The 27785-nt window shown below is 38.2% G+C and overlaps 1 protein-coding gene and 1 long non-coding RNA gene across 4 annotated transcripts in view; one reads left to right on the plus strand and one right to left on the minus strand.

Annotated features, from left to right (window-relative positions):
- The window catches only part of LOC117228898 (uncharacterized), a 41756-nt gene extending 17645 nt beyond the window's left edge, over positions 1 to 24111 (plus strand). Inside the window, exons 2-3 of one of the 2 annotated variants that reach the window (XR_013034585.1) lie at positions 9086 to 9369; positions 22819 to 24111. This is a non-coding gene — a long non-coding RNA (uncharacterized LOC117228898). Of the gene's footprint in view, positions 1 to 9085; positions 9454 to 22818 lie in introns of those variants that run through there. The other variant, XR_004492397.2, reaches the window with a different exon arrangement.
- The window catches only part of LOC117228888 (uncharacterized), a 157670-nt gene that overhangs the window by 49743 nt on the left and 80142 nt on the right, over positions 1 to 27785 (minus strand). The window lies entirely within an intron of this gene.

Here is a 27785-nt window from a genome sequence, read left to right on the forward strand (position 1 = left end):
TCTACGTTATAATCACATACGAACAAAGTTGAAAAATAAAGTAAAATAATTATTAACCAGAGACGCGATATTGGACGAATATGTAACCTATAAAGCTTGAAAATAAAGCAAATAATTTATTTATCAGGAACGCGACACTGAAGGTTGAATCTTATAAAGTTTAAAAGTAAAATTTAATAAACTATAAAACTTGAAAGCAAAGTTTACTATAAAAAATATCAGTAAAAGGTAACCAATGTTTCCATTGCACAGATTTATTCGACTAATGCCGGATAATGAAAAATATGTACCGTCTTCCAAAAAATCTCTGTATAAAAATTGAAATTTGCCCCAAAAAAATCACATTCCTCTCACAAAATTCGATCCGCCGTTTCTTTAAGAGCACGCGGTACATACACATATTTAAACAGAATAATCGACCCGAGTGAAATGAATCACACATCGGCTGATATTATTATGTCACCGCGGCCGAAGGTCAAAGCGCAGATAAAACGCGTCCGTGTCGCGTTCGATAAAATTGCTCGCTCGATTATTTTCGACCGCGGCTGATTTCTTCGACGGCGCGACACCACCGAGACGAGCAGCACAGTTTTCGAGTTCCTACATCGTATGACCCACTTATCAAGATCTTCTTTAGACCTGTTGCGACCGGGACGTGATCTCGTAATAGTCCGCAGATGCTTTGCAGATTTCAATCTGGATCAGCGGTCTACATATATCCTGCCTCTAAACAATAGACAATAGATATTTTTATGTCCGTGAAAACTCCGTACGGGATACGCCATAAAAATTCGATGCAAATTTTACTGTCTGGGTCACAGGTGAATACGAGAATTGGTTTATATTATATTATTTATTGGAAAAAAATATTATTTCAATAATAAATATTAATATTATAATAATAATATTGATAATATTGATAATAATAATTAATAAACCATGTTATAAATATAAACCAATTTTTTCAAATAAAATAATATAAATATAATATAAATAAATATTATTAATATATATTATATATATATTATAATATAAATATATTATTAATATATATTATATATATTATAATATAAATATATTATTAATATATTTATAAATAATATATATATAATATTAATAAATATTATTTATTTATATTATATTTATATTATTTTATTGGAAAATATTGGTTTATATTTATAAAGTGGTCTATAAGTATCATTTCGTTAATCGTACGCTGTGATAAAAATCGAATGAAATCATCGATGATGCACTCTACAAAATATGATCTAATTATGACCGGAGCGCGCGGAGTTCACGCATTCGTGAAAAGGTTAACAGATAGAATATAAAATAGGAAAGGCATTCGAAGAATGCAAGGATACGCATAATTTATCTGCAAATAATTCTACTTATTAATAGTTAGCTTAAGAACTCGCAATATATTATCGAAGTCGTTGAATTTATGAAAACGAAGCTAAGTAATTAAAATTGATAATTTCAATAGCTGATCCGAAATTAGTGTCTCGCCTATAGGTGACATTATTTTCTTGCATACGATGCATAAACATTTCAATTTTCTAATTACCCCACGACAGATCTGCGATTCTAGGCAGTTTACTGCGTCGTATTTTCCATTTTCATAATTAGCCACGCGAAATACAATTTTGTCATGTTCGAAAATGCATAATAAACGAATAAATATAATAAACGCTTAATTGGCGAAAGTACGGTGTAACTTTAATAAGTGATTGGAATTTGGAGAAAATCTAATCTTAAGGTAGATACGAGATTCGAAGATTGCAACTATTTAATTCGGACAAACCGCAAGAAGCACAGCGGTTTATTAGAATAATAAGCTGAATTTATATCGCGTTATTACCAAGACTGAAAAAACTCAGTTATATGTTCCACTAGTTTCTGCTTAACAAACTCATTAATTTCGCGTACGAGTGGATCTAATCTCACGTGTATGATCGTGTATCCGCCAGCGTTTTCATAACACTTTATGAATCATGCGAGTTTGTTCCCATGATAACAGCATAATTCGTGTTGAAAATTTCTTCATAATGGCACGTAGTTGCGTTTACTGTGACTTTAAACGAGCCAGACTCTGACTGTAACTGTACAAAATAATAATAACAAAACAATGGCCATACATTTTTCTTTCTTCTTGCAACCTATTTCACAATGAAAGCGTTATGATAATTTTTGGGGCTAGGGGATTCGTGAATATTTATTGCTGCTTTTAATGTCAGATCGAAGAACAGATTATACTATATACCATTATATTTTATATATAATACTGCAACATTAGTTTATCACACTGAATAGTCGAGCAGGAAATTACTCGTTTCAAAAGTAAAATCGAAATGACATCAGTTTTTGTTAATTTATAGGTTTCCTTACGTTTCACAAATCTGCGCCTGCCATAAATGTATAAACATTCGCAGAGCATTAATTAAACAACAGTCAAATAGTGGTGAAATAAAATCACTCGAATTGTTTCACATTTTATCAAGAGTTTCCAAAGATTTTTCTAAATTTCTTTTTCTCTAAGATTTTCTAAATCTCGGAGAATCAACTATTTTTACATTTAACCCTCTACAACCCTTGCGTTGTAACTTTCAAGTCGCACACAGACATATCAGATTTTTAAAACCAATTTCATTTTCAGGCAGAATATGGCAAAAGTGTCCCGTTCTGTTGCTCCTCCCAGATTACAATAAAAAAAATGTAATGCATCGCGATGTTCGACTTCTATCTTTCACGTCAGAGTAAATTCACTTTTTCAACATTGAATTGCGAATCCGTCGTTATTTTAGAAAGCTGTACACGTTTGTTTCCGAGTTATTACAAATTTTTAATATCCGTGTAAAAAAGAAAAAAAAACTCGGACCGTAGAGAATTAAATATTCGCGCGGATTGAAAGCAAAAATAGAAACGCAATTTAATGGTTCGCTTCAAGTTGTCAGAAGTGATCGGGAAAGGGTTCCTCGACACACTACAATCAAATTGATCGTCGTCACGCTACCACGTTTGCTTTATGCTACTGAAATTGAACCAGGTTGCATTGTATTCGCCGACAATCAAGCAGAAGATTGCAGAACGTTGTCAGACACCGTAGGAATTCCGTTGGCTTTTGTTGCACATTATATGGTCTACAAATTACACTCTGCGGAGCGGACCATTGCATTCTGCGAATGAACCATTTCCCGAGAATATGCGAGAAGAGTTTACGAGGTCTCGAGGAACGATTTGTCGACATCGGATCGTTCAAGTTTGTCGAAAGAAAAGTGGCCGACATTAAATTTAACATTAAAATTACCGAGGCCCAAATGCGACTAATGTATGTCGCTTTAAAACAACGACAAGATTTAATTTTATTTAAAATTCGTTACGATTTTCATTAGTGATTACAGTGACTTTATATTTTTAATATAATTAAAATAATTATGTAATTTTATTATTATTTTATTTATTTTCTTATTAAAATCATTTTAATATAATTAATATAATTATGTAGTATTACATTTACATAATATTTGTTTAAATAAAGAGGTCTGTTTAAAATCTTTAAAAAACAAATACTTATATAATATCAGAAATTGTAGAGCAAAATATTAAAGAATCAATAACTTTGATCGATTTGGTTAAAATTGAAATTACCAGTTAACAAAAGTCAAAATATGCTGAAGTTATAATATGGCAAAGTAAATGTTAAAACTCCGCTTGGTACGATTGCACAGATAATTTGTAAATAATAATTCATAGACATAGTTTCAATGGGTGACACTGAAATAAAAAAATTTGTCGAAATGTATCAATTTCTGAAATGTTGCAGCCGCTTCGTGAAAATCTGCAATACGCGGATCGCGTTCTCTAGAAAGTTCGGATCAAGCGGAGCAGTTTTTTGGAGACCTTCGCGCAGCTTCGCGTGGAACGTGTCACACATTATAACGTTCGACATATCGAGCGCAAAGAGCGATCGATAACTTTTTCACTGTGGATCACGTTGAATTACGCTTAGCAACTGCAGGCAAGTACATATTGCGAGGAATTTCAGATACTGTTAGAGAGGATGTGGTAACAGCACGCGAAAGAAACACGCGTTTCACGCATGGCATGTGTCTTGGCAAATTTTAGCATACTTATCAGTGATTTGGACAAGCAAAGGATCATTCGTGATTCCGGTAACGACAATTTTTATTTATAGACGCACGCGAGAACTTTCTTATTATTTATTCCTTCTCCATTTGCCAGTTTTTAAGATGAAGTAAAAATACTTTTTCTAATTTTGCCAATACTTGGAATGACAAAAAAGAAACAAAAATCTCTCGTATTACAATAATAATAAAGATAATAATAATAATAAGTTTTAATTCTTCTAGAAACGAGTAAAAGAGTTTCCCAGACACATCAAAGTTTGAAAAAAAAAGTTAACAGAAATGTGTTGCTTTTAAAAGCATCGCAGGTAAATCTGCGACTAAGTTCCTTATAAAAAAAAATACACAATTTTGTAATTAATCACTTTCGGTACAATAACGAACCATACTCGCGATGAAGACGTCTTACATCGAAATAAAAATTTCTTTCTTCTTAAATATCTTCCTTCTTCGAATAATTCTAATGGATTACAAACAATGCATTGTCATTTTTCAATTCACTTAATCTTTCCGCTATTTCAAATTTGCAAGTACTCGATTCTATCATAAATGCGTGAAATCCGCAGTCCAGAGTAATCGTCTTCGATCTTATTCGAATCATTTTATCGGTATTGCATGAAATCACCTCCCCCCAAAGAGGGGAAGAAAAATTGGCGATTGTCACTTCGGCGTGATCTCTTGTTAGAAACGAACGGTGCGCGCATCTATGCACCGCGCTCGTTAGAGACCGCGTATCCGTTGCCGCTAGGCGCATAAATTTTCATAAAAATGCGGAGATCCGCTTTCTTTCCTGTTACCCGCCGCGGAACGCGATACCGAGCTGTGTGTTACGCTCTCATGTTAATTCCGGCAATAAAGTCGTGCGTTAAAAACCGCTGTTCGCTCGGGCGCATTCCCGAATCGCCCGGAGCTTATGGTCCACGAGCGATCATTCTCGAAGCTTCGCGACCGAAACTCGCGCGCCTTATTCGACGGACACCCTGGGCACAGCGGTTGGTGTCGTCTACAAAGTTTCAGAGCCGACGGAAAAATCGTGGAAGACACGAAAGTGTTGCGGAGAGCAGAAAAACGCGAGAAACTTGCGGCAAACGCGAAGGAAAAGTCGTGACGAATGTCGCGAGAAAGTTGCAGCAGAAGATTGGAAAAAGTTGCAGAAAATTGCAAGAAAGCTCGAGCAATTTTCAATAAACTGGAGCAAGAGTACGAGAAACTTGCAACAAACGCGAAAAACTCGCAGCAAATGTGCTCGCGAAAAACACGAGAAGATTGCAACAAATAGGACGAAGTTGCAGAGAAAAAGAGAACGAAAAACTTGCAGCAAGAGCACGAATACATATCGAATAAAATATCAGCGAACAAGAGAAGAAAGACGCGAAGCTCGGGAAAACCTGTGAGAATCGTGAAAACAATTTTCGGTTCCGTGAATGAATTTTACGGTTTGCGAAGGAACGACGACGTCTGCGGAAAAGTTTCGGTTTTACTATGGGAAAGTTGTGGGTCTGCAAACAGATTTTAGCACTTACGCGAAAACAGGATCACGTTCGAGGGAAGCACGTCTGGTAGTTTGTCTCGAAAGTTTGTCAGCGAGGGAAACAGTAGAGGGATGGGCGTTAAATAAGAGTGCCTGGGGGCTTATGGACGTAACGAAGCCCCGAGTGAAGGCGTGGATAAAGTTTGAATTACTCAATCTACTTGTATAAACCGTAAATAGAAATTAAACGCCATGTTTGTAGTATGACGCACTCCTGCTTTTTCATAAAAATAATATTTATAGCATTCAAGCTGACATAGTATAAACCGTAAATAGAAATTAAACGCCATGTTTGTAGTATGGCGCACTCCTGCTTTTTCATAAAAATAATATTTATAGCATTCATGCTGATATAGTAGTTCCGGAATTGTTTCGGTAATGGGAACGAAACTTGCCCTATTTCGATTTAGTTTCGCCCCCTCGCACGAACCGCATACATACATACATCATCGTCGCTCATTTTTTCCCCTCGTGTCGAACATCGTCAAATGCTACGCGATGTTGCAGCTCGAGAAACCTTGGACCCATCTGTTCCATCCAGTTTTCCTTTTTTTTCACGCCATTACTCCCATACCGGCGCCGTAAGAATTTGAAACGTTTCAACTTCTGGGTACACCCGAGTACAGTAAATTCTCCCTAATTGACGCTCGGAGTGTACACAAAAATAGCCACTTTTGGGAAGAGGGGACACGATTATTTTTATAGTTACCGATTGCCGATGTAAAAATCTTGAGAAATTCCTTTCAGAATATCAAATGTACTTATTGAATATAATTAGATGCAAATGGATATTATTTACAATTTAATCTTATTTCGATACAAACGATCGTAATGATTCGGTGAAATCGTACCAATTGCATAAATTTTTATGACAAGTTAAACAAATATATTTGGCAGTTGCTGCGCTTAAATAATAACGTGTAAAGAAAGTAAACAAAAATATAAAATAAAAGAAACAATATTATTTAACGATTTCTATGACTATTCCCGTATGGGAATTTCATATGCGTGAAAGTACAAAAAAAAAATATTGCAAGTTTTCATTTCGTAGGAAAATCACGAAAACAATTTTACCGAATACAATAATGTCTCTCTAATTGACGCTCAGATTGTCCACAAAAATGGACAATTTAGGAAGAGAAGATACGATTATTCGAGCCTTGCAGCTCGTTTTTTTATAACTGTTGAAAATCGGTAACTATAAAACCGAGTTGCAAGGCTCCTCTTCCAAAATTCTCCATTTTTGTGGACAATCCGAGCGTCAATTAGGGAGACATTACTGTAATTGCCGACATCCATCGGTGCTGGTCATAGTACGCTATGTTGCCGTATAAAGCCAGCATACTTACAATCATCAATTTTGCTTGGCTCTTTAAACTATGGAACATTTAAAATAAAATTCTCAATCGAGAAATCTGAGTTTCGAGAATTTTGAATCACAAAAATAAGACAAAGTTTCGAGGAGTTTCGAGGGTGGAAAAAAAACTAAACTATGGAACATATAAAATTAGATTGCCAATCGGGAAGTCAGAGTTTCGAGAATTTTCGATCACAAAAATAAGAAGACAAAGTTTCGAGGAGTTTCGAGGGTGGAAAAAAACTAAACTATGGAACATTAAAAATTAGATTGCCAATCGGGAAGTCAGAGTTTCGAGAATTTTTAATCACAAAAATAAGAAGACAAAGTTTCGAGGAGTTTCGAGGGTGGAAAAAAACTAAACTATGGAACATTAAAAATTAGATTGCCAATCGGGAAGTCAGAGTTTCGAGAATTTTTAATCACAAAAATAAGAAGACAAAGTTTCGAGGAGTTTCGAGGGTGGAAAAAAAACTAAACTATGGAACATTAAAAATTAGATGGCCAATCGGGAAGTCAGAGTTTCGAGAATTTTTCGATCACAAAAATAAGAAGACAAAGTTTCGAGGAGTTTCGAGGGTGGAAAAAAACTAAACTATGGAACATTAAAAATTAGATTGCCAATCGGGAAGTCAGAGTTTCGAGAATTTTTAATCACAAAAATAAGAAGACAAAGTTTCGAGGAGTTTCGAGGGTGGAAAAAAACTAAACTATGGAACATTAAAAATTAGATTGCCAATCGGGAAGTCAGAGTTTCGAGAATTTTTCGATCACAAAAATAAGAAGACAAAGTTTCGAGGAGTTTCGAGGGTGGAAAAAAACTAAACTATGGAACATTAAAAATTAGATTGCCAATCGGGAAGTCAGAGTTTCGAGAATTTTTAATCACAAAAATAAGAAGACAAAGTTTCGAGGAGTTTCGAGGGTGGAAAAAAACTAAACTATGGAACATTAAAAATTAGATTGCCAATCGGGAAGTCAGAGTTTCGAGAATTTTTAATCACAAAAATAAGAAGACAAAGTTTCGAGGAGTTTCGAGGGTGGAAAAAAACTAAACTATGGAACATTAAAAATTAGATTGCCAATCGGGAAGTCAGAGTTTCGAGAATTTTTAATCACAAAAATAAGAAGACAAAGTTTCGAGGAGTTTCGAGGGTGGAAAAAAACTAAACTATGGAACATTAAAAATTAGATTGCCAATCGGGAAGTCAGAGTTTCGAGAATTTTTCGATCACAAAAATAAGAAGACAAAGTTTCGAGGAGTTTCGAGGGTGGAAAAAAACTAAACTATGGAACATTAAAAATTAGATTGCCAATCGGGAAGTCAGAGTTTCGAGAATTTTTAATCACAAAAATAAGAAGACAAAGTTTCGAGGAGTTTCGAGGGTGGAAAAAAACTAAACTATGGAACATTAAAAATTAGATTGCCAATCGGGAAGTCAGAGTTTCGAGAATTTTTAATCACAAAAATAAGAAGACAAAGTTTCGAGGAGTTTCGAGGGTGGAAAAAAACTAAACTATGGAACATTAAAAATTAGATTGCCAATCGGGAAGTCAGAGTTTCGAGAATTTTTCGATCACAAAAATAAGAAGACAAAGTTTCGAGGAGTTTCGTGGGTACTCTAATATATTTCCGATACAGAATTGGATTACTTTCGCGGAAATTCGTTCCGACAGATCCCGGCGTAAAAATAGCACGAAACCGCCGGGGCAGTTAGAATGCAACAACGAGAGCCCGACAGTAGTGATGCATATCCCTGATCGTATCGCTAGGATATCGGTCGAAAGAGGAGGCGCTGCTTTCACGACTTACAGGTCAGGAGACTGGCGTCGCGTCCCATGAAGCGTTCGCGAAATTCGCCAATTAGAGCTCGCGGCTCGTAGCGAACGCGATGTGTAACAGGAAGTAAAATCGAGACTTCGCCGAGAAAGGTGGCCGCGAATTTTCCTCGGTCCCGTAACTCTAGGTGCGCGCGGACCGCGGACCGCAGATCCGACGTCGGCGACGACGACGATGGACACCGTGCTTAATTGCATTTTGCGCTGTTGCAGCAAAGTGCTGCGAGAGATACCCGGCTCTGTCGGAGCCAGGAATGAAAGCAGAGCGAATGCGGTGAGCCGCAGCCCTTGTAACCTAACACTGTGCGGCCGGGGAACAGCCTGAAGAAAAACAACGAAAAAAACAACCCAACCGCCGCGCCGCTCGAAAAACCGATCTTCGAGCACCCGGCTGAAAAGTGTTCGATGTCCTCAAAGTCTACTGGCTGCGTCATGCAACCGGGTCTGGTCTGGTGGTTCTCAGAAATCCAATGAGAGAACAACGAGGATTTTGTACGGTATACCGAACCAACCGATGCGGTTTACATTTACCATGTCGGCTGGCATATCGTTATTAAAGGTCACATGGAATATAAGAATAATTCACGTCTCTCTCTCTCTCTCTCTCTCTCGTACCGTGGAACATCGGTAATCTGACCTAATCGAGGAAATACGGGTTTTCGGATAATAGATCAGTCAACTGGTTCAAACGCTAATTTAAATAATCGACGTTCTCCTATGTCGGAATGGAAAAGACATGATTTATTATAGAAATACTATTTCGGAAATTATTTCTCAAGTATCAATAATATAAATTCTTACAATATCTGTACATATTTTTGAGTCCACTTATCTTAGATCAGAGATCATGTTCCTATTTGAAAGAACTTGCAGATATTAGAAAACTGAAACAGTATAATTTTTTTCAATTGAAACACGATTTTCTATGTTTTAAAAAATGATATGTATTTTATTTGTCATATTCTTAAATTGCAACGAGAGACTGATTCGATGGCGATAGGTTTCAGTTTAATCATGTGATACTACAGTAATGTGATTTATTTCTTAAATTGCTATCGATTTTATTTAATGCGATTTTTTTCATCTCACTGCTATGATTAATAGTTATATGGTAATTCATGTATTTTATAAGTACTGCATACCTTTACCGGGTCCTTTACACAGTAGAGTTTCTGAAAAATAATTTTCAACATTCTACTCTAGCTTCAAATTTGCATTTCTAGATACAGTTAATTGTATTCTGACAAAAATATAATTTAATTGTAGATCAATTTTTTATCCCCTTCTTAAATATTTTTTGGAGTATAGCTATCATATAAGTGGGTTCATTAAACATTTTTTACTACAAACTAGATGCGGGGGTTGATCAAAATATATTTTATTTAGTAATTGCTACAGTACGCGTCAATGCGTTAATAATATTTTAACCTCGTTTAATGAATTAATTTTTCGACCACTTGATAGAGAATTCAAAAATTTAGCGATGAATTACTTGCAACTCAGAAAATCATATCGAAATTGGTATGCTACAACTGTTTTATTGGTTCCACGTAATTTGAGTGCACTAGTTTGGTGAAAGCGAACAATAAATGAGTCGTAATACGATAACAGCGTGAAAAATAAAAATTGCATTATTTCGCGGTAAATGGTACTAAAACAACGTAAATTTCCATAAAATTATTGTACAGGCGTTATTTGCTATTATACTATTCAGTCGCGCTTTTGACAAAATTCCATTGTTCATAATTATTGAACAAAATAATTCAACCACTGCAACAAATATTCTCGTTACAATTAATATTAAATTGTAATTGGTATGTTTTTAGTATGAAGTCATATTTATCGTATAAACGAGCAGTAATAAATCGGAAGTGTACCCAATGAATTCTCATAAATATTTCTATATTCCATCTGCGTTCGTAATATCCGATGCGTATACCAACTGACGCATAAATTATTGCACGTCTGTTCTCTCCATACTACCGTAGCTTACATGATCCAAATTTTCTGACACTGGCCCACTGGGCATGAAAGACAAAATAAAAGCAACGAAGGGAACGAAAAATTTCACTTTTAGCATGGTCAAACGATGAAATTAAAATTGTGCATTACATATTGTCGAGACACCCCTATATAATTCAAAGGTTTCACAACACTTTCGAGATCCGGTTTGAAAAACTTTCTCCGTATCCCAGTGCCGTTTACGGATAATCATTTGCGAGAAAAAAACGCGAGAGTCGATAGAGGCGAACGGAAAAAATGCAGGTTCCAAGGGACAGTTTAAAAAAATATTCGCAAAAATATACATATATAAAAAAATATTCGCAAAATATACATAGAACTCCCTTCCAAATCGTGCACCAAAAAAATTATGCTCCAAAATAATTCACTAAATAATTCAACAACTGCAACTTTTTCTGAAATCTCTGCAGACAAGATATGAAAAAACTTTCATCCCTCAAGTAGGGATTAAGGATGTACGGGTATCTAATATTTTGGTTTTGGGTTCGGGTCGGGAATTTTACTCCGATATTGCCTGGACCCCGAAAGTTCGTAATCCCTAGACTGCGGATATTTATGCAAAATAAAAAATTTTCAAGACGATTATAAAGACCAGAAATTAGATAAAAATTAATGGTTCCTTTCAATAATTTTGACAAGTTGAAAATAGTGTACCTTATGTGTCTTCATGATCTTATATTTCAACTACTCATTTTTGCCATAAATACATAAAATCCGCAGTCTACTAATCACGCAAGTATGTACGACATGTTATTTTATAACTTTCTCATGACAATTATGTCTCCTACACTCAAAATAAAGGATAAAATTATATTATTCCACGCTACATATTCGAAAATATATTTCTCTTTCGTAATTTCGCAAGTATGTACGATACTGTTTTATAACTTTCTCATGACAATTATATTTCCTACACTCAAAATAAAGAATAAAATTATATTACTCCACGCTACATATTTAAAAATACATTTCTCTCTCGTAGATTTTTATACCTGATTATATACGCTAAAATCGTTCCGAAGCTGGAAATTAAAATTCGATTGGAAAATAATAGCTCGGATACCAGCACACCCCTACTTTACAGCTCCGAAATAACACAACACCGGTCACAGTGCCAGATCCTTTCGATCGGAATCTTTTCAGGAACAGAGAGAGAGAGAGAGAGAGTGATTCGACAATTTTTCCCAAGCCCGAACTACCAGCGTTAAGCCTAAAAAAGAATGGTTCTCATACGTCTCCGTAATTACACCCTAAGCAAGCTTTAATGATATTTTTTATCTCGGAAAACCGGCAGCATCTATGACGAAGGATTGACAGGTGGGCCAGCGACGTGTTAATTAAATCGTCACTGTACCCGGGCAACGCCGTTCCATCTCGTTATTTCGAATGCACGTGAATAAGATAGAATCGTGAAAAGAGATCCGGCCGGTGCGGCGCGGCACGGCTCGGCACGGCGCGATGGTGGCAGGCTCGGCCGCGCCGGCCGGCGAGATTCACGAGCGCATAGAGAGCCCGACATACATATATACATATTCCATCAGCGATTACACTAGCACGGCGTGAACACTCGGGGGGTAGATATCCTTCACGTAATCGAAAGGAACAACAACAGAACGTAACGTAACGTAACGTAACGAAACGAAACGTAACGAAACGTAACGAAACGTGACGGAAACCAAACGAAACGAAACGAAACGAAACTAAACAGAATCGAGAACAGGTGAAAACTCACTATATCATATACCGGCACCGGGAAACGTGGTCCAGGCAGGTAGCCGTCACAGAAAGAACACCACTCGACGAAGAGCCGGCTCTCGGTCGGTCAGCTGGGTAAAAATTGTTCGCGACCGGTGCTGCGGCTTGTTCGCTTGCGTGCGCAGATTCGGGCCGGTTCCCCTCGCGTTCGCAAAACGATCGTACGAGGGCCCCGTTTATCGGAGCACACGGCTAGACAAGAGGAGAATTCTTGTAGATTTGAAACAGCGGGCGTGGCGTTTCGCGACCGACTGGCAGACTGCTGGCCACCGGATGTCGCCACCAGACCGTTGCCGATGACTCACGCCACCCTCGTCGGCTCTCGGCTTGATTGGTCCTTTCGCAACCCCCACCCCGAGCCCACGGTCATCGTTCGAGGACCCCCGTCTCGTTCCCTCCTCGCCCTCCTCCAGCGCTCCCCACCACCATCGCGATCTCGTCGTGCCCGCTCGCCTGGCCTCTACCGTCTGCCCGGCGTTCGTGGAGATAGCGATCTGGTACGTAGCGTGCCAGGATCCGTGAAATCGTTGGATCTTCGAACGTTCAGCACACCAAATATCCAACTTACGCGCGTACGACGCGTGTTTGCTGGACGGCTTTGACGGATGCTGAATTTCAATGTTCCCAGCCACCGGCTTTCTATCTGTTTCTGTTGTATTCGTGGACGCCTGTAGGCGTCAGCATATTTTACCCTTTCGGTGCCGAGCGACGATATTATATTGTTCTCGAGAAAGCTTGATAAAACTATACTCGAGAACATGCTGTTTTCTTAATAGTTTTTGATAAATAAGAGTTTTATTTCTTATTTTTTCTTGCTTCTTGAGTTCTTTTATGATCAGGTTTTACAAGATTCTTGTAATTTCTCTCCGGCGTCTTACCATAGTACATTAAATAAGTTCAGTACATTTTCGTTTGGGTACTCGCGACTCTTCTGGTCGGCACCAAATGGGTTAACCTAACTTTTGACGCCTTCCGACGAATCTTATTAGAGTTAATTAAAACAAATGCATGGTCTAATATTCAATATATATTCAATATATATTCAATATATAATCAATATAATATAATTTAATTGTATAATATATAATCTTCTATATAAATGTTAAAAATGCTCGCTGATTGATAATCTCCTTGATTATTAGAGTAGGTTGCGAGTAAACTTTGTCGTTAATAATTTATTAGAAAAAATAGGAATTCTATTAATTCTGTCGCACTATAGGAATTCTATTAATTCTTTCTTAAGTAATACTGGCTTAAGTATATACTTATTGAGTAATACTGGCTCAAATGTTAAAAGGATGAAAGCTTAGATAGAAACATTTGAAAATTGATGTGCATTATCTTATCAGCAACGATATCACTGTAATAAGATAGATCAGTTCCCTCGCGTTTGTTATAAAAGCGACGAGCTTAACTTGCAATGATATTTTCCGATAGCTTTTATCTGTTCAAGATATTGAACAAGAACGAACCATCTGTAACTAATGTAAGCGTAACTATATCAATTAAAATTTCATTACGTTAGAACTCGCTGTATATTTTGAACGCTCTATTATTTCGTAGGATGAAAAATCAATCACTATTCGCGGGTCTTCCTCTACGAATTTCTCGGAGCACGCCTATCGGTAAATGGTATTTTTACGATTTCTTTTCCCGTCTAATTCTTGCCACACAAATCCAAAGTAAACCTCATAATACGTGAGAACAGAGATGAGTTTGAGCATAGCAAACATCTGTACACTAAATCCCAGAATTCCCTGCGAGCACGGACGCGTGTGGGACGAGAGGAGGCACATAATCGTTAAGAATGGAAATAAGTCAAATAAGCCGTTCGATCGCAGCTCGTTGAAGAACTTTCCCTCGTTGCATGATGCGGTATTATGCTCGAAAAGCTGGCCAAAAGCTGATCTCAAAGTTCTGTCCGCGTTGCAAAATTTTCGTTTCTTAAAACAGCCGAATGTCCAAGGAGCAGCGTTGCAATTTTCAATAAATAATAATAAATTGTACTTTTCATAAATTCTACTTTTAATGCAGTGTGTTTCTAGATGAAAACAAAGAATTTTCGTGCCACGCGTTTCTCTCTTAATCATTGTTAGAGACAATGAAATAAGAACAAAAGACATAAAAGAAGCGCATCATTTTTTTATTTCTATTTCGCATAAATAATGGATGATTATTGCGCATAAAGATCCGCAGTCTAATCCTCTTACTGTCTCATTATCTATATTTTCCTGATCACCGACGTTGCAAAATGACCAATTATCCAATAGAGCATCGATTATGGTTCTTACATTTCATAACGCCATTAAAATCGGTTAAAGCTATCACTGTTTTTTGAAACTCAACGAAATAATTATTGACTCATAGTAATTTTTACATTTTCAGTGACGCTTAAACAAAAACGTAACGAAATATGGTATTTTTATATTTCTATATTAGAAATAATAGAAAATGGAAGTACATATACAGATATAGTTAGTTATGACTTACTTTTCGCTCTATAATTGTGCACAAATTTATTTAGAACAGATTTAATGCCCAGATTTAATAGAAAATCAGGCAACCCTGTGTTTCAGTCAATCAACCAAAAATATGATTTCGTGCGTATGTGTGTGTGTATGAAACAAACTATAACGAGATAGTTATAGTATATATATATATATATATAGTTATAGTATAGTATAATAATTGATTTTCTATTAAATCTGGGCATTAAATCTGTTCTAAATAAATTTGAGCACAATTATAGAGTGAAAAGTAATATATATATATATATATATATATATATATATATATATATATATATATATATATATATAGTATATATAACTATATATATATAGTTATAGTATAGTATAATAAGTACAATAAATTCTCCCCAATTGTCCTTCAACTAGTAAACAAACATGGACAATTCCGATCTTTTCTCTTTCAAATAAATACGATACAACGCCTGGAAATTGGAGGAAACATTTCAGCAACAAAACATCGGGACACGCAACAGTTTAAGAGGATGATGGATCTGTTAACGCGCTCGTGGCAGAGACTGTGAACATTTAAAGCACCAAGAAAGCTTGACACATTATTCCCAACGTATTAAAACCATCGCAGAAAGAAATCTCCGCGTAGTTCCTGCTTCGTAGAAATTTATGCAGAAAGTTTCCACGCTGCATAAAAGAGATCCGCAGCGGCGATCGTAATTGTTGCAACGAGAGGCGCGCGAGGCGGACAACGGGCCCGGAGGAGCTTTGTAAAAGTCGGGATAAGGAAATCTGGATACCGGGAAACTCGATTTCTGGGACGAAAGATGAGGCGGGGGCTCTCGCAAGGATTCGCATACTCGGTGGCCGGCATTGGCTCATGCATATTGATACGCGGAATGGCTCAAACAACTTTCGTCAATCCACTCCTTCTTCTGGATTAGCGTTCAGCATTCTCGACGCGTTAGGGGAATAATGGTGGTTCCCTCGTGCCGTAGACCATGCGTCACACTGCCCCCCTTCATCTCTCGCTGTACACATTTACCGGACCCTGCTATTTTTGCCCCCCACCCCGCCCCGCACCCCCCCGCCGGTACCCGTTGCTCATTGTTATTATAGCGTTCCGTTTATTCCGCGTCTATTTACATATGGATGGCGTTGCCGTATACGTGGTGGTGCGCGCGGGACACGTCATCTAGGACGATAAGCTCTGTAAAATTTTGCGATCGACATCCTCGATGCTTTTACGGGACCGATTAATAGAGCGTGAAATTGCTAAGCATCCGCAATTCCAGCGAGGCCGCGCCAAAGGAAAATGTTCTTCGATGTCAACCGAATTATCGGAACCGGAAGTCGTAGCCTGCTGCCGCTGTGCCAGACGTGAGAACAGGTGTTGTTCTATCGGAGGGCTACATTGGAGCCGCCAACAATTGGACCCTGTTTATTTCTCGAAAGCGGTGCGAGTCCATTTTCTTTTTTCTTTGAATGAGATATCACGTGATTTGTGTGATTAATGCAACCTTTTTATTTATAACTAGAGGAAAATGGACTTGCACCATCTTCGATAATAAACGGTCCATTTATTTCACCGATAATGTCACTCAGGTATTTTAACAATAGACAATCTTCGACTAGTCGTCAAAAGGAAAAATTCGGTCTAACCGTTGCTCTGTTAAAACTTAATAATATAATTATAATGTGTAATAATGTTTGTAATAATAATGTAATATAACTTAATAATGTAATAATAACCTAATATATATAATAATAGCCTAATATATATAATAATATATATAATAACCTAATAATATAATAATAGCCTAATATATACAATAATATATATAATAACCTAATAATGTAATAATAGTCTAATATATACAATAATATATAATAACCTAATAATGTAATAATAGTCTAATGTATATAATAATATATATAATAACCTAATAATGTAATAATAGCCTAATATATATAATACTATATATAGTAACCTAATAATGCAATAATAGCCTAATATATATAATAATATATATAATAACCTAATAATATAATAATAGCCTAATATATACAATAATATTTATAATAACCTAATAATGTAATAATAACCTAACATATATAATAATATATAATAACCTAATAATGTAATAATAGCCTAATATATATAATAATATATAATAACCTAATAATGCAATATAATAGCCTAATATATATAATAACCTAATACATATAACCTTGACATAAATTATTTACATGCATCACCGAAGGAATATCTATTCGGACTTTAGAATCATCCGAACGTTGTAATGTTACCCGGCATACGTCACAGTAAACAAATTTAGATCACGACAAAGATATCATACGTTTCGACCCATAAACGATCGAACGTGAATCAGTGAATTCGAAGTTACGAAACCGCGCGAACGAATCCAAGCGAGTTTCCAACAAAGTCGGTTCCCAGCACAATAACAAAACAAAGTGGCAATAATATTAGCGAACAGTGTGCTCGCATCGCGTCCCTCATTTTCTACGAAGTACATAATCGGTGTTCATAGAACTAAGATAATCACCGGTTGCGCTGAACTGTGTGAAACGCAGTCAACCGAACTGTACGATATAATATTCGTTGTCGCAAATCTTGTTCCACGGTTAATTCCAGCCATTACCGAGATAACGAGTACCCCGCCTAGTTTCTGTTCCGATGATCGAGTCCATCGAATCACTTTATCCGCAGAAAAGTCGCGCTTCGGGTGCGCGCGGTGCGCGCTTGCTTCGCGAGCCCAAGATCGCCGCCGACAACGACGATTCGCATGATGCTAATACGAGCGTATCATTATTACCGGTGTACCGGAATTTTCTGTGTACAAAGAGGTGGACCCCGTCCGGACGACTTATGGTGTACGCGCGCCGTTTAACCCTGTGCACTCGAAGCTGTTTTAATTACTTTTTTAAACATATTTTCTGATCTACAGTGTTTCCTTTATCGTTCCATTTATCGCGATTTATGCATATGAAAGTCTATTGGCAAGTACGAAACTTGCAATTTTAAGAGTTTTTTTTAGATATAAACGAGTCTGATACTATTACAATTATTTTGGAGAATAGTATAGCAATTTTTAGTGGCGCCTCAGAGTCGCCACTCGAGCGCGAAGGGTTAAACAGTATTAAAAATGCCGGCGGTAATCGCGGGCGCGCGGACTCGCTCCTCCGGGTTCTCGAAACGGCGTACTACAACACGGCGCTGTCGAATCACCATAAATGAAGAAAGCATGTAATAAATTCAACGATATGAGACAGTACTACATTTACGACGATCTCTCCTGGAATCATGAGTTTCTTTTGGCAACCCTCCTTGTTCGGAGATCGTGACCGAAGAAAAAAAATGTGTCGGACGCATCCCTTTTGCCGGGAGAAATCGGAAAGAACGACGTTCTTTCATTCGCCGGAACGGAGGCTCGGCGACACTTTCGGGAACAGAAAGTTGCTATTGCATTATCACGGCAAAACGCGAGCTCTATCTGCCATTTTGAGTTTCTTGAATTTTATAGAAATGTTTCTTGGAACGTGGTCAGAGCTGGGAAATGTTAATAGAATATTAACAAAAATTATAAAATTTGAAATACTATTATAGATAATAAATTCTCCACGATTCGAATAAAATGATATTTTAAACGGGACATCGAATTTCGGTGAAGGAAATATTTTATTTTGACAATCCACATAGCTGAAGCATGAAAAAGAAAAATATTTTACCTCGATAATGTGAATTTTTTCGAAATTTTATATTTTTTTCATTTATTACGAGTTTTGTAAGAGTACGAATTACAAAACCCGTTCGTCCAAAAGGCCATCGATTTTTTAAAAATGGTATTTATACGTTAGAAAAAGAAACTCGTTGGGGAAAAGTGCATCGAATTAAAATAAGCATCTGTTGCTGTTCGCTTAAGAATCCGACGTTCCATTCGCGACGTTCCCGCGCTGAAAATAATATTTGCGACAACGAAGTCCGTAAAATAGGATGCGTAACAATTACGGGTTTCCTTTGTCCGAAGACCACGGTGCACCTCGTGCAACTCTTTGTGCGATTAATAACGGGAGAAGGGATTACTAACAAGAAGAAGGTATCGCCGCGGTGGAAGAGGAAGAGAAAGGGAGGAAAGGGCTATCTGGGCTCGCGTCCGAGAACAGAAGTCGGTACCGGTTTCTGGTCCCCGATGCACACTTTATACACGAAGCGGCAGAATATAAAATCCACGAGGTTTTTATCACGCCGAGCACGGCGTGGATTGCGAAAGAAGTGTTACAACGACGTTAAACTGATAAATTGATTGCGGAGGTTTATATCGGATTGTCCCGACAGTCTTTCTGCGCGTTTTAAGGTCGTTTCGACAAACATTCCATTCGCGTATTAAAGTTTCCTTTTTTTCACAGATTACACGCCCGTAAAACGTTAGCCCTTGCAACGTTGACTGTAATGAGATAGCATAATGGCAGAAACATCGGTTTGTTACATTATTTTTACGATTTTGTATTACACTCGTGTTATGCGAACGCCATTCAAACCGCATTATACAGGGTGTTCCAAAATGTCTCGCAATCCGCAAAATAGAGGGTTCCTGTGGTAATTTGGAGCAACTTTTTCCTCAGCGAAAATGCAATCCGTGGCTTCGTTTACGAGTTATTAAGGAAAAGCGCTGACCAATGAGAGGCGAGATCAGCTGGCACGAGGCGGCCGAGCCAATCAGCGGAACTGGGCTTCGTGCGCCCGTTGGCTCGGCCGCCTCGCGCCAGCCGAGCTCGCCTCTCATTGGCCATTGTTTTTCTTTAATAACTTGTAAACGAAGCCGCGCATTGCATTTTCGCTGAGGAAAAAGTTACTTGGAATGACCTCAGGAACCTCTTACTTCCGGATTGCGAGACATTTTTGAGACAAAGTATAGATCATGTTCAAAGTTTTCATAGGACATTTTTGTTTCAGCAAACACGTAAAAATAAACAAAAATAAATATAGATAAATAAAATAAATGTAATGTAGTAATATAATAAAAATAAATACAATACAGACAGTCGTACACGAAGATCTTATCATCGCAGACGTTCAAAATTTTCCACGAAAATAGTAAAGTCGATTTGACTGTTATGGTATTAAATTCGAACACAGAACAGTAAAGAAATCGAGCCTCGAAAAATATATGGAGCAGTGTTGGAAATACTACATTTTACAGAGACAGAAACGGAACGTATTTTTGGCTGCTCCGAATATCGTTTTTTGGCGGCCTGTGCCGGCCAACGGCTCTCTTATCAGGCCGGCCGATGTGTACATTTTTTCCGAATTAAAACGCGGGCCGGCACCGGCTGTTAGATCTGCAAACAAAGACCGCTAACGAGTACGTCTGCTATCTGACAATTACATTAAAAGAACCGGGGGGAGAAATTAGGGGTCGATTCGTAGCTCGAAACTGCTGAACAACGACACGCGGCGTTGTTGTATTGACTTGTGTAGGTTTCTGGTTTGCGCGTACGTGGGCGTGGACGTCGGGCGTGAAACTTGAATTGACTGACCTTTATCTACCTCGGCCGGCGCCGAGGCGCGCCAAGGAATTATGAGTTTCATTTAATCGGTACAATATAAAAGAGTTCGATCCATCACAGCGGTGCTCCTTTTAACATTTCCAGGTCCCTCCGAGTGGGAATTTTCCCATGTTTTCGATCTACCACGAGGATTATCGAGACCTAAATGTAATAAACGTATATTATTTTGTAACAACGGCAACACTGGATTTATGTAAGTAAGAATTTTTTCGATTTTTGATTTTAACGCTAGAATTACCGAGCCTAAACGTGACTAATGTAATATTGTTGTACAGCAAAAGCAAGATTAGATTTATTTAAGAATTTTCTGATTTTTCGGAGTAACAATAGAATTATCAATCCTTAATCGCAATTAGTAATTATTGTTTTGTACAATTTATATGATAAAATATGCTTGAATAAAGAAGTTCGTCTACAAATTTGCGGACGATTAAATCAAGTTGTGAATTGCTGGCTAGCATAAAACGTAGAAGTCGTGTTACAAGAATATTTGTAATTTACTTTTACATACGGATTTTATGCATTTATAGCAGAAATGGAAGACAGAATTAACTATCTCAGGGTTAATTGTTTTGTAACAAGAATTAACTGCGTTGTGAATAAAATGAAGCCGGAAACGAAAATCTTTGTTAATATTTTATCAGAGCTTTTGAAACAGCGACCGAGCGTAAAATAGTTTCTGTGTTTGAGAAGCCCCGAATTCAAACTCTATTGTTCCACAGAAGCACAAAACAGAGGACAAAGAGATCAAAAATTTATTCATACGCCGCCTCAGGGATGTATCTGGGTGTTTGTAGGACTTAGGCACTTTTCAATCCGCTCTACCACCCTCGATTCTCACCCTTGCGGCCGCCGAACCCTCCTAGCTACAATTTTATAGGGCTTAATCCGGATCATATACGGCCTGCTGCTCGTCGCAATGCCCTGTACGATTCTTTAAAAGCTTCCGAAAGTCTGACAGGAAGATGTCTGAAGCACAAGTTGATCTTTAATCTTCGACAGACAAGATCATCGAAACGTGCTTCACTTTTTGTAAAAAGATCGGGTTACCTTGATCTGTTTGAATGACACCATGCATTTTTTTATGTAATTATATCATGTACTGTGATATTCAATTAAATTTAATTTAATTTAATTGACTTCAGAAAAATAGACATAAAAAAGATAGAAACCCCGAGGATAAGTTTAGCTCAGATTTCTTATAGAAGTTGAAATTGTTAGAATTGAAATTTAGATAGAATTTGAAATAGAGAGAGAGATAGAATTTAGTTAGAATTTGAAATTGTTAAGTTGATGAGTAATCAACAAAAAAGAGAATAAAATTACTATCATTGCAGAATCGATTAATGTAGGCAAGCTTCACTGCTAGTAATTTATTATTTATTATTTCTCGTCGATAAAAATCAACAAAATTATATTATTTTAATTAATTTTATTATTTATAATGTTTCAATTTTAAGGGGATATTTAATTGGAATATTAAATGTTGAATATTAAATTTAGATAGAATTTGAAATAAATAGAATTTAGTTAGAATTTGAAATTGTTAAGTTGATGAGTAATCAACGAAAAAGAAAATAAAATTACTATCATTGCAGAATCAATTATTGTAGGCAAGCTTCACTGCTAGTAATTTATTATTTATTATTTCTCGTCGACAAAAATCAACAAAATTATATTATTTTAATTAATTTTATTATTTATAATGTTTCAATTTTAAGGGAATATTTAATTGGAATATTAAATGTTGAATATTATAAATTTAGATAGAATTTGAAATAGATAGAATTTAGTTGGAATTTGGAATTGTTAAGAATGTTAAATATTAAATTTAAATAGAATGTGAAATGCATAGAATTTAGTTAGAATTTGAAATGGTTAAGAATGTTAAATATTAAATACCTAATATTAAATATTATCACAATAAATGTTCCGGAATCTTTTCGAATCTTTCTTTCAGACCTGTTTCAAAACTTTCGTAATTTCTTCAGATTCTTTTGATCCATGGCGGATCGAATTCCCAGTTTCCCAGATTTTCGGACTAGGATTCCCCACACAGTCGAGCTAACGCTAACAATGAGTCACTCTGTTGTCCAATAGCGCTATCAACAGGCCGTCCGAGGCTGTTCGGGGGTTGTTCTCACCCCTGCACTCTGCTACGCACCGCCGCCGTTCTATCTCGTGCTTCTTGACAAGTGTCTACAGGCAGACGCGGTATGTCTGTCAAATGGGCGGACCGGCTGGCACGAAGTAAACTGTGAAACTTATATCTGGTGTGATTCATTGTCGGGGAAATGGCCTTGAGCGGTCAATTAAGCTTAAGCCGCCTATCGCTCCATATGGTGGAAACTGACCAGGTCTCCCTTAGCAGAGTATCATGCGAGCAAAGTACATATAGTAAGATTTCAGCAAATAGTTACGATCGTTTATGTCTCGAGACAAAATTAAATTGTAAATACATTTTATTTTCATAGAATTATATCCGATAAGTACGTTCGATTTTCTGAAAGAAATTTGTCAAGATTTATAATGTACGGGTCCTGCACCCCAAATTATTTGCAAGTTTTACTCGTCCTTTTGCAAACAAAAATCAACCTTTTTGCTGATCAAAAGATCTTTTGTTTACGTTTTGTCGATTAAATCTGAATTTATTGTGTATACTTATTTATAAAGTGATACAAAATTCGCCTAGAAAGTAATTGATCTTCGTTAATTGTCGATGATTATTCATAGAATATTATTATTATTATTATTATTATTATATAATATTATATTATTATATATATATAATTATTCACGAATTTTATTCGAAATAATTACTGTACCCGAAATTTGTAAATAAAACATACACTGTATATTTGTTCGGACGAGAGAAGTAACTTTTGTTCGACGACTTTTCGAATTTGCATAACTTGCGATTATTATTATTATTATTATTATTATTATTATTATTATTATTATTATTCATATAATATTATTATTATTATTATATATAATATTCTATTATTATAATATATATAATTGTTCACGAATTTTATTCGAAATAATTACTGTACCCGAAATTTGTAAATAAAACATACACTACATATTTGTTCGGACGAGGGAAGTAATTTTTGTTCGACGACTTTTCGAATTTGCATAACTTGCGAATTATAGCAATAAAATAAAGAAAATAATCGACTATTTGGAGGTTAATTTCCACCCCTTTTTCGGGAGATACGTTCGGACCGTTGACCTGGGATTTCTTGTTTCTGTATCGATCTGTAAGGTATTCGACGTACGAAAAGTTTATAATGAAATTTTAATGCTTGCATGAAATTCGCGCGAAATAAAGGTGCCGGGACAACCGAATTCAATTACTCGTTCGACAGGCCGCGATTAAGAACCAGTTGTCGCGTAAATTGCACGGACCTAAATTACATTAATTTCACTCCACGGACGTCGAATTTTCAATTTTCCGTCCACGGTTATTAACGAGCCGCGTTATTATGTTGCGCAGGTTTATGAACACTTTTATGTATATAAATTGATTTTAACGAAATAAACGTTAATGACATTTAAATGAGAGACTGTATTCGGATAAATATTATCCGAAAAAGAGAATAAAATTACTATCATTGCAGAATCGATTATACTAGACAAGCTTCGTTGCTGGTAATTTATTATTTATTATTTCTCGTCGACAAAAATCAACAAAATTATATTATTTTAATTAATTTTATTATTTACAATGTTTCAATTTTAGGAGGACATTTAAATTCAAGATTTTCCAATTTTCAAATATATATTATTATATAAATATTCAAATACACTGATTGTACAATTCACTATTAAGATCTGACGATAAAAATCAACAAAGTATCTTATGTTATTAGAGAAACTCGTTGGTGTCAGGATTCAGAATTGGACGTCGACGTTCTTTAATCGTCGGTAGAAACGCCAAGGGCGTGAAGCAAGAGACTGGCTCAAGGGCGCATGTTAATTTCACGGTGTTCTTTTTTTTACGAGACGCCACAAACGCGATGAATCATAATTGCCGGTTAAACAATCATTTTCGCTTTTCAATGATCCGCATGAATTGTTGCTCGGCATTCGGATCGTATCGGAAATCTTTAAACATTCCGCGGACACACGTCGTTGAATTAAAGAAATCGATTGTTCGAACAGCTATTTATTTAATGCGTAAGCGTGTGTGCATGCGTGCTTGCATGCGTTCAATAATTTGCATGAAGTGCATCGTGCATCGTAACTGAACTTTCGTCGAAATTGTGAGCATTTCGGCTGCGAACCCGTAGAAACGGATAAGTTCCTCTCAATTATTGGACTAGACCTTGAAAGCGAGCTGCATTTCGATCATAACGATCGTTTCTGCGAACGTTAAAAAATCGACAAGAGATGGGCGCGATGCATCATGAAGTACAATGCGCGCAGCGTAACTGAATTGCTTCCAAGTTTCGCGCTTTTTAGCGGCGAGCTAAAAAGAAAAGGGTCGGTTCTTTGACCTTTGGGCGCGTCTTAGAAGACTTTTGGGTGCGTCAGGTGCGGCACAACTGTGACACGGATCAGAAGTGGCTCGATGAAGTTGCAGATGAAATTGCAGACGAAGTGCAATGCGCGCAGCGCAACTGAACCGCTTCCAAGTTGCGCGCTTTTTAGCGGCGAGCTAAAAAGAAAAGGGCCGGTTTTCGACTTTTGGGCGCGTCGGGTGCGGCACAACTGTTCAACGCGGTTCAGAAGTGGCTCGATGAAGTTGCAGATGAAATTGCAGACGAAGTGCAATGCGCGCAGCGTAACTGAACTGCTTCCAAGTTGCGCGCTTTTTAGCGGCGAACTAAAAAGAAAAGGGCCGGTTTTCGACTTTTGGGCGCGTCGGGTGCGGCACAACTGTTCAACGCGGTTCAGAAGTGGCTCGATGAAGTTGCAGATGAAATTGCAGACGAAGTGCAATGCGCGCAGCGTAACTGAACCGCTTCCAAGTTGCGCGCTTTTTAGAGGCGAGCTAAAAAGAAAAGGGCCGGTTCTTCGACTTTTGGGCGTGTTTTAGAAGACTTTTGGGCGTGTCTTAGAAGACTTTTGGGCGCGTCGGGTGCGGCACAACTGTTCGACGCGGATCAAAAACGGCTCGATGAAGTTGCAGACGAAGTGCAATGCGCGCAGCGCAACTGAACCGCTTCCAAGTTGCGCGCTTTTTAGAGGCGAGCTAAAAAGAAAAGGGGCCGGTTCTTCGACTTTTGGGCGCGTCTTAGAAGACTTTTGGGCGCGTCGGGTGCGGCACAACTGTTCGACGCGAATCAGAAGCGGCTCGATGAAATTGCAGACGAAGTGCAATGCGCGCAGCGTAACTGAACTGCTTCCAAGTTGCGCGCTTTTTAGCGGCGAGCTAAAAAGAAAAGGGCCGGTTTTCGACTTTTGGGCGTGTCTTAGAAGACTTTTGGGCGTGTCTTAGAAGACTTTTGGGCGCGTCGGGTGCGGCTCAACTGTTCGACGCGAATCAGAAGCGGCTCGATGAAGTTGCAGACGAAGTGCAATGCGCGCAGCGTAACTGAACTGCTTCCAAGTTGCGCGCTTTTTAGCGGCGAGCTAAAAAGAAAAGGGCCGGTTCTTCGACTTTTGGGCGTGTTTTAGAAGACTTTTGGGCGTGTCTTAGAAGACTTTTGGGCGCGTCGGGTGCGGCACAACTGTTCGACGCGGATCAAAAACGGCTCGATGAAGTTGCAGACGAAGTGCAATGCGCGCAGCGCAACTGAACCGCTTCCAAGTTGCGCGCTTTTTAGAGGCGAGCTAAAAAGAAAAGGGGCCGGTTCTTCGACTTTTGGGCGCGTCTTAGAAGACTTTTGGGCGCGTCGGGTGCGGCACAACTGTTCGACGCGAATCAGAAGCGGCTCGATGAAATTGCAGACGAAGTGCAATGCGCGCAGCGTAACTGAACTGCTTCCAAGTTGCGCGCTTTTTAGCGGCGAGCTAAAAAGAAAAGGGCCGGTTTTCGACTTTTGGGCGTGTCTTAGAAGACTTTTGGGCGTGTCTTAGAAGACTTTTGGGCGCGTCGGGTGCGGCACAACTGTTCGACGCGAATCAGAAGCGGCTCGATGAAGTTGCAGACGAAGTGCAATGCGCGCAGCGTAACTGAACTGCTTCCAAGTTGCGCGCTTTTTAGCGGCGAGCTAAAAAGAAAAGGGCCGGTTCTCCGACTTTTGGGCGTGTCTTAGAAGACTTTTGGGCGCGTCGGGTGCGACACAACTATTCGACGCGGATCAGAAGCGGCTCGACGAAGTTGCAGATGAAATTGCAGACAAAGTGCATCGACGCATCGTAACGAAACCGCTTCGCGATTGCGGGCATTCTGGCAGCGAGCATGCGGAGAAGGTGTTCAGCTTTCGTGAGGAGCTTCGGGAGAATTCGACGGCATCGGCTGCGTCCAGTTGGGCAGTTGGTTATAAAATCGATAATGGACGACGGTTCGATGAAGTTGCACGTGCGGCACACGTTGGAACGCATCGTGCATTCGCAGCTTCCCCGAGCAACAGCTGCGAAAGGAATCGATGGCCCATCGAGTTCGAGCAACGGGCAGAGCGGGTCAAACGTGACGCAATATCCGGACGACTTCTCGCGAGGTGGAAACGCCGCTTGCAGCAAGGAACCGGCGCGGCGTGGCGCGGTGCGGCGCGGCGCGCCGGAGCGTGCAGACCACCACACGTCGATATCGCTTCTTCTTCTGTTCCCCGTTATTCTCGCGGCGACTTCCACCGTCTCGCTTCGGCCCAAGTGCATTGCCACATTGCATTCCCCAGGAATGAATCATTAAGAACCTGACGCTGATACGCGAAAACGCGCGATCACCGGTTTCTCGCGACTTCGTCCAGACGCCGCGCCACCTCCGCACGCGTGTATCCCCGAGGGGAAAAGTTCGCGAGAGAAAGCATCTTTTTATCTAATTGCGATGGCCGACTGGATGTGCACTTCGGCATTACCGGAGCCGCGTCATGCGCGCTCGCTCGCTGGCGCCGTCCACCATTACAGGTTTTTGCGGTCCAAATTCGTCGTATCGCAGGTCGTACTTAACTTTCTCG

This window comes from Megalopta genalis, chromosome 12 (genome assembly GCF_051020955.1).
Source record: "Megalopta genalis isolate 19385.01 chromosome 12, iyMegGena1_principal, whole genome shotgun sequence".
Lineage (NCBI taxonomy): Eukaryota > Metazoa > Arthropoda > Insecta > Hymenoptera > Halictidae > Megalopta > Megalopta genalis.